The sequence below is a fragment of the Chiloscyllium punctatum genome, chromosome 35 (genome assembly GCF_047496795.1).
Source record: "Chiloscyllium punctatum isolate Juve2018m chromosome 35, sChiPun1.3, whole genome shotgun sequence".
Lineage (NCBI taxonomy): Eukaryota > Metazoa > Chordata > Chondrichthyes > Orectolobiformes > Hemiscylliidae > Chiloscyllium > Chiloscyllium punctatum.
Window position 1 is genome coordinate 73,081,189 of NC_092773.1, and position 8,785 is coordinate 73,089,973.

At 42.7% G+C, this 8,785-nt stretch overlaps 1 non-coding gene across 1 annotated transcript; it reads right to left on the reverse strand.

The window, feature by feature from the left end:
* Positions 1 to 2,363: 2,363 nt before the first annotated feature.
* On the reverse strand, positions 2,364 to 2,445 carry trnas-uga (transfer RNA serine (anticodon UGA)). Its single transcript has one exon. It is a non-coding gene; the product is annotated as a tRNA-Ser (tRNA).
* Between the last annotated feature and the right edge of the window lie 6,340 nt (positions 2,446 to 8,785).

Here is an 8,785-nt window from a genome sequence, read left to right on the forward strand (position 1 = left end):
CAAAAGGATCGGTGCTGGGTCCTCTAATTTTCTGCATTTATATAAATGATTCGGCTGTGAGCCCAAGAGGCGGAGTCAGTAAGTTTGCAGATGACACCAAAATTGGAGGATTAGTGGGCAGCAAAGAAGGTTACCACAGATTCCAGCAGGATCTTGATCAGATGGGCCATAATGCGAGCATAATGCGTAGCCACGGGCAGATACTATTATCAAAGTTGGTGAACAGGTTTCTGCGTTTGTAATTCCATACAGCCGATACCCGTTTAAAGTGATGCACGTTCGACTGAAGAACAACAGGTTAGGCAGCATCCAAGGAACAGGAGAAACGACGTTTCGGGCACAAGCCTTTCTTCAGGAATCATGCCCAAAACGTCGATTCTCCTGTTCCTTGGATGCTGCCTGACCTGCTGCGCTTTTCCAGCAACACATTTTTAACTTTGATCTCCAGCATCTGCAGTCCTCACTTTCTCCCCGACTGAAGAACAAGCCCACCACAGTCCAAAGACACATGTACAGAGTTGTGGGTGGGTTGACAAACTGTGCAGTGTATTTGGACGATGTCATGATCTTTAGCAATTCAAGGAATGATCACAAAAGACTGTTGGCAGAGCTCTTTGAACGACCACGAGAAGCAAAACTGATGCTAAACATGAATAAAACAGAATTCACGAAAGAGGTGACGTTCTTGGGATGTAAGATCGGTCATGGAAGGTCGATTCCCGCCGGAACGTAAAGGCGAAGGCGACAGAGGAATTTGCATGATCAACTTCGAACAAAGAGTTTCTTCAATTCTTCAGACTCAGCGGAGTCTGCCAGAAGTCGGTTCCAAACTATATTCGTTTAGTGGCACCGTTAACCGATTTGCTGAATAAGAATACAACATTTCAGTGGACAGTACCACGCCAGGAGGCATTCGACCATTTGAAGTCGATATTAACCACCAAACCAGTTGTACCTACACCAAACTTCTCAAAAGCGTTTAAAGTCGCCATCGATGGTAGTGACGTTTGAGTTGGAGCTGTACTTCAACAGGAAAAATAAGCATGGGATTGAACTGCCAGTTGGTTACTTTTCAAAGAAAATCAACATCTACCAGAGGAAATGCTCCATAATTTAAAAAGGACTATTGAGTTTGGTACTGGCTTTACAAATTTAATGTATATGCCCGAACAATGGTTAAGAAACGGTTATGTACACTGACCACAATCCGCTAAAACGTTTATATATAAGAATATGATACTATTTCATTGGATTCTAACGGTAGAGAATTTCAATATATAAATCGTATATGCTACGTGTCTGTCGAATGTATTCACAGACAGGTTATTGCAGATTAAATTTATGGCATTGCGATGAGATTTGTCTTTATTTAATGTTTTATGTGTGTATATAGGAAAAGGTTAAGGCGATATTATACGAAATTTATCGCTATGGCAGGGTAAAGTATTTTAAAAATAAATTGAAAACATATGTTTATTATGATGGTTCATTTTTCCTGAATAGACGAGGTGCTGTAAACATATTGGTGCATGGCTAAGACTGTTGAAAGCAGCAGAATAACCAGACACTGCAGCAAGTGTTTTCAAGAATACAAAAGCGTAATACTGGATCGAACAACTCAATTAGTTCATTGCCTAGAGCCATAAACATTTCGAGTTGACCACTCAGTTTAAATATTATCCAGAATAAAATATTAATTTCAATTCAAATTTGAATTGTGTCCATTGAAAAGCTTAAAAAGGAATGACACAATCAGATGCTCTGGGGTATGATACGGGTGACATTGAACAGATGAGAGGAGGACTGCCAAGTCCTGCATGCAACAATCTTCTTGAAAAAATGTATCTCTGAAAAATACCTTTTCGATCGGTTACATGTGACACAGAATTTCCTAACAAGGAAAAAGAAGACACAGGAAGATCCGAAGAAAAGAACCGACAGCTGCCTGGCTTTGAGAAAAGAAGAGCTGTTTTGTTAAAAATAATTGGGAGTTTTATCTGGATAGCATTATCGAGGGGACGTCACAATGGGTAATTAGATATACATTGTCAATCGTGGTTTGTTAATTTATTACTCTTTTACTTTCGAAATAAAGTTCTTAATTTTTACTTTGCGCAGTTCTTGGCCAATCAAACTTTTGCAGATTACTGTACGGCATAAATCGTTTCTGTGTTTTATATGAAGCAGGAGGGTTTACCGTGTGTCGTAACGAGTCTAAACAAATTTGGCAATGCAAGTGTACATCTGTTCAGTTCTTTAAGTGCACTGGAGGTTTGCACCATTCGTGACCTGAATGAAGTGATTCTCTCCGCCGTGATCTGAATCCCCAAAAAGTAAAGTGGAAAGCAAACTCCGCCCTCCACCATAGTTGGCAGGATTCGAACCTGCGTGGGAATGCCCCAATGGATTTCAAGTCCACCGCCTTAACCACTCGGCCACAACTACATAAGGACATGCCCTTACTGTTGAATTAATCATTTCCAGGTCTTTGTCTCTGGTGAGCTCAGCAGTTATGAATCATTGTTTGGTTTATTTGAATTCAAAAACCACAGCTTTCAAATCGATGAAATGTCGGGACAAAGTGGGTCTGGGTGTTCTACCCCGAGAGGTGGAATCGATATTCAGCTTAAAAGAAAGCGGAAATTGCAGGAAAGTACTCAGCAGGTCGAGCAGGATCTGGGCTGGGAAAGGGCGGTTCAACGTTTCAGAACTTCTTCAGAAGTTGTTCGAACTCCGCTTTCTCCCAGTAGTACTGGCAAACCCCAGTCTGTACCCAGCGTTTTCTATTTTTGTTTCAGATTCTGAAAATCCAAGTTCCTTTACACTAGCCATTAAAACAATACAGAAATTCCATTCTGGTTCCGGATTGGATTCCTGTTTGGGGAACATTTTCCTGACCACACTAAAAAACCCGGAGCTGTGCAGGAAAGAAAACAAATGAAGTATGAGCCATGAGAGATCCGACCCTGGGTGGTCCCAAACCACCGACTGTTCGGTTAATGGATGAACGTGTTGAACAATTACGCAACAAAGACGAGTGGGCTGACTCGTTGTACGATCCATGAAACAGGCTTTTCACGAAGTCAAACTTCAGCCTGCCCTTCCCAAAGCGATTGTTATCCTCAATCAGTTTTATTTTTCCAAAATAAATCCTGGGACATTCACTGTAATGACATGGCAACGGTTCTGCATCCTCTGCAAACACATTCATGTCACAGGAACCAACTTTTCTACAACAGCAGGCTGGCTGTCTTCGAGCATTTTTCGTAACTTGTGTGTTCCCGAGTTTTCTCGTGATTCTGTAACCGTGGTCTGTTAATAATGATGGGGGAGGGCGCATTGCGGATGGGCGGTTTGGTGTTCTGGAGGAAATGTTGCTACCGATTAGCGTCAGTTTCCAGAGGACTGGGACTGAAAGTATTTACTGAAAAACGACATTTGTGTAGAATACATAGAGCCTAATCTCAGGTGAACTGTTAATCATTTGACACACAGATGAGAAGGATTTTCTCTCTTTCAGAGGATAGCAAATCTGCAGAATTCTTCCCAATAGAGAGCTGTCAAGGCTGGGTATGAACAAGACTGAGATGGCGAGCCAATTAGTCACTTGGGAATACAGGGAAACGGGGATAAGGCGGAACTTTGCAGTTGAGATTTAACCAAGTCAGACATGATCTTATTAAAAGGTGGAGACGACCTGATGGTCTGAGTAGCTTCCATCTGTTCCAATGTCTTGTCTGTCACTTGAGAACTGCGAAAGACCATTGTGAAGAAAGAAATAGCAGGACATTGGAAAAAAGTTGATTGGAGACAAACCGAGTCAACATCATTAGTTGAAAGGAAAAACACACTTGACAACTTTGTCAGAGTTCTTTGATAATATTACATGCCGAGTTGATCAATTTTTGTTCGGCATTCCATAAGGGACCATATCAAATGCCATTACACAAGGTAGGAGTTCACGGTGTTAAGTATAAAAAAAGGGCAGGCTTGTCCGTTGTTTACGTAATGGAACACACAAAATCTGGATTATTGGGTATATGTTAAGTTGCAAAGATGTAATTACTCAAGTGTTCGAAAGATCACTCATAGGACTTCAATGATTTATATCTGAATTCATGACTTGTACGAATTGGCTGAGTGAAATGTGTCCAGTTTTACTGACGATACACAATCGGTGGGAGAGCATGTTGTGATGAGGATAGCGGAATCTGGAAATGGATAGACACAGGTTCAGTGGGTGGGCAAAATCCTTGAAGGTGCAATTTCATGTCGGGCGTTTGAGGTCATGCATTTGGTAGGAAGATTCAAAAGACTGACTGCAATTAAAATCAAGAGAAACTCCAAAAAAGTGCGTTTCGGAGGAGTCTGGGTGCCCTTGTGCATGAAACAAACAATGGTTCGTGACAGACTGATTTTTTTCTGCTAAAAATAATGTTCTTTCGTAATGCTCACAATGAAAGAGATGATATCCCTGGGAATAACTGAAATGAAGGAGCCTGCAAATTAATCGAAAACCAAGATATGTGTCGTGCTGTTCTTGGGACATAGCTGTTGTATTGTTTACTGGTCTCTAAACTTTATTGAAAATGGAGTCAGGAAAGGGAGAGTGGAATTTAAGGGCACCCATGATTAATAGGGGAAAGTGAGTAGTGCAGATGCTAGGGATTAGAGTCAATAATGTGGTGCTGGAAAAGCACAGCATGTCAGGCAGCATCTGAGGAGCAGGAAAACCACGATTCATGCAAAAGCCTTTCATCAGGAATTTGGTTGGAAGCCTCGAGTGTGGATATATAAATGTGAGATGATGGGGCTGGGCTGAAGGTAACTGAGATAGCAATAGGTGCACGGGGGAGGGTGTAATGTTGATAGTTTGTAGGGGAGGGTGATCTACATGGTTGGGAAGGAAATGGGAAAAATGGGACAGCTCATAAGGACGGTGCTGAACTGGAGGTTTTCAAGTGTAGTAAGGTGGGGGAGGGGAAATGTGGAAACTGGTGCAACCCCTTTGATGCCATGGGGTTGGAGGTTACCGAAGTGGAGATTTGGCTTCAGAACATAGAACAATACAAAGCAGCACAGACCCTTTGGCTTTCGACGTTGCGTCGACCTGTGAGTATTTCTCAACTCATCCCCCCATACTATCCCATCATCATCCATGTGGTTATGCAAGAATTGTTTACATCTCCCTAATGTGGCTGAGCTATCCACATCGACAGGCAGGGCATTCCACGCCCTTACCACTCTCTGAGCAAAGAACCTGCCTGTGACATCGGGCTTAAATCTATAACCCCTCAATTTGTATTTATGGCCACCCATTCAAGCTGACATCATCATCCTAAGAAAAAGACTTCCACTGTTTACCCTATCGAATCCTCTTATCATCTTGTAACTCTGTATCAAATCCGCTCTTAGCCTTCTTCTTTGCAATGAGAACAGACCCAAGTCTCTCAGATGTTCCTCATAAGACTTTCCCTCCGGAACAGGAAATATCCTGTTTAATCTCGACTGCAACTTTTCCAATGGTTTCACATCCTTCCTGGAATGGCGCGACCAGGCAGCACAAAATATTCCAATTGGAGCCACACAAGTGTTTTGTATAGTTGCAGCTTTGCATTATGGCTCAGGAACCCAATCCTCTCCCAATGAAACCTAACACAACGTATGCCTTCTTAACAGCACTATCGACCTGGCTGGAAACTTTTCAGAATCTATGTACATGGACTCCAAAATCCCGCTGCACATCCACATTACCAAGAATCTTTCAATTAACTCAGTTTTCTGCCTTCCTACTGATGTTCCCAAAGTAAATCACCTCAAATGTAGATGCAATGAACTCTATTTGCGTCCTCGAAGACCAATTCTGCAGTTTATCCGACCTCCCCAGCAAACTGCAAAATTTTTCCACACTGTCCACTACTCCACCAACTTTAGTGTTATCTACAAGCTTACTAACCCATCCACCTATGCCTGCGTTTTAGTCATTTATGAAAACGGCAAACAGCAGTGGTCCCAAAAACGATCTTTGTGCCACACCACTCGTAACCGGACTCCAGTCTGAATATTTTCCATTAGTCACCACGTGCTGCATTCTAACAGAAAGCCAGTTTCTAATCCAAACTGCGAAATCATCGTCAATCCCATGCCTCCGCATTTTCTCCAACAACCTAACATGTGGAATCTTATCAAAGGTTTTACAGACGTCCATGTACTCCACGTCAAGTGCCCTACCCTGATCCACATGTTTGGTCACCTTCTCAAAAAACTCACGAAAACATGTTGACCATCTGAAATCAAATTGTTGTTTGCTGAATGATTGTCAATCCTATCTCTCATAATCCTTTACATAATTTATTCATACAACAGACGTAAGACGCATTGATCTATGATTACTTGGGTCATCTGTATTACCCTTCCTGAACAAGGGAACAACTTCTCTCTATCCTCCAATCTTCGAGTGATATTCTTGTCGACAATAACGAAATAAAGATCAAAGGCAAAGGCTCTGCAATCTCCTCCCTGGCTTCCCAGGAAATCCTTGGATAGATCCCATCCGACCCAGGGGACTGACTTGTTTTTACACCTTCCAGAATTGTTAACAAGTCCTCCTTGTTCACCTCAGTCCCATCTAGTCCAGTAGCCTGTATCTTAGATTCTCCTTGACAACGTTGATCTAATTCAATATGAATACTAACGAAAGTTATTCATTTGGTGCCTTCCTATCTCCTCTGACTCCACACACAATTCCTCACTACTATCTTTGATTGGTCCTAATCTTACTCTCGTCATTGTTTTATTCCCCATATACACGTAGAAAGCATTAGGGTTTTCTAGGATTCAATCTGCAAGCGACTTCTCATGTCCTCCCCTGGCTCTGCTGGACTCTCTGTTCAGGTCTTTCCTAACTAACTTGTAACTCTCAATCGCTCTAACTGAGCCTTCACGTCAAATCCGAACATAAGCCTCCTTCTTTTTCTTGACATGAACTTCAACTTCTTTAGTAAACCACGTCTGCTTTGCTCGACAACTTCCTTCATGCCTGACAGGTACATACTCATCAAGTACGTGCAACAGCAGTTCCTTGTGTAAGTTCCACATTTCAATTGTGGTCATCCCATCCGTTTCCATCCACATCCTGTGCATAATAAGTCTTGCCAAATCGCATCATAATTGCCTTTCCGTCAGCCATAAGACTTTCCCTACAGTTTGTAACTATCCCTTTCTATTGCTGAAGTAAACATAACCGAATTGTGTTTGCAATCACCTCCATCCAAATCTAACCCCTGGCCTGTCCATTACCTTTTACCAAATCCAATGTCACCTGTGACTGTTAGTAAGAGCCAGTCTGGCCGCAAGTTTTAGACCTGTGTTGATGATGAGACAGGAATTCATCAAAGTTGATAGGGACAAATAGTTTTTCAGCTCATCTCCCTCTGTTTCATGAACTCCCAGGAGATTATTATCATTTGGCGCAGGAATTCACCGATGATATCTTTGGTTGCTTCAAATCTTTGGAACACTGTGCAAGAGAGTAAAATAGTGCACCAGGTCCAGGCTCCAATGAGAGAGCCAAGACAGCATCTATTTTCGGAGTGCCAGAACCGACGGAACGGTGCTTTCCCTTTCCAATGCAAAAGGTTTGTGCTGAAAGAGCGGCGCTTTTGGAGTATCAGTGTTGTTGGAGCTGACGCTGTCTGAGCATCAGTACTGAGGATGCAGATACACTCAGATGGTTCTTGCTGAAGGACCGGTTACTGTAACAGGATCAATGCTGAGGGAGTGGGCACTGTCAGAGGGTTAGTGTTGAGGGAGCAGGTTCTGTTGGAGTGTCAGTACTGAGCGAGAGGGTACTGTCACAGGGTCAGTGCTGAGTAAGTACCATCGTCGCCCGTTCCGTGTTGTGTGAGAGAGCGCTGTCGGAGTGATAGTGCTAAGGGATTGTATATAAAATACTTCATGCTAATATATCCACAAAAAAACATCAAATGGCAGCTGGATAAGCAAACTGTCCATCAAATCATTCAATGGCAAGTCCGGACATAAATACATTATCAAAAACCTCTCTCATGTTTGAGGACACAAGCATTCTGCCTGTCTTTGCCACACATACGCTGCCTGTCTGGTCACATACATCATTCCTGTTTTTGGCTCACAGCCTCACCATGTTTTTAACCCACATTCTCCCACTCTCCGTCTCTCATCCCCTCCTTGTCTGCGTCACACACACCTTCATTGCATGGAACAATCTCGAAGTCTGCCAGTATTGGAGTAGACTTCAGTTTATCCATTCCCAGGGATATGATGGGGTAAAAATGGTTCGAAGTGGGAGCTATCCACTTTCCACTGACCCAGCCCCAATCCCAGCTGTTTGTCTGAACTGAGGGCAGATAGCAGCGAGATATGACAGAGAGAGAGTGAGAGAGAGAGACATAGAAATTGAAAGCACAGAATCAGATGCTTCAGACCAACTTGTCCACGCTGACAATATATCATTAATAACTCTCATCTCATCTGTCAGCATTTGACACATAACTCTCTCAATCCTTCCTACTCATTTACCAATCCTAATGCATTATAAACTTTGTACTTCTACCAGTCTCTCCATCTCCCTCTGCCAAATCATTCTATACTTGCACGACTCTCTATGAATAATGCTGTGTGTGGGGGGAAAGGATACTCTCAGGCGTCCAAGCTGCTGAGGCACCTGTGGGTTCACATCGGGGAGAAGCCATTCATTCATTCCTCGTGTTGGAAGCAATTCAACCAATCATCCGACCTGCTGAGA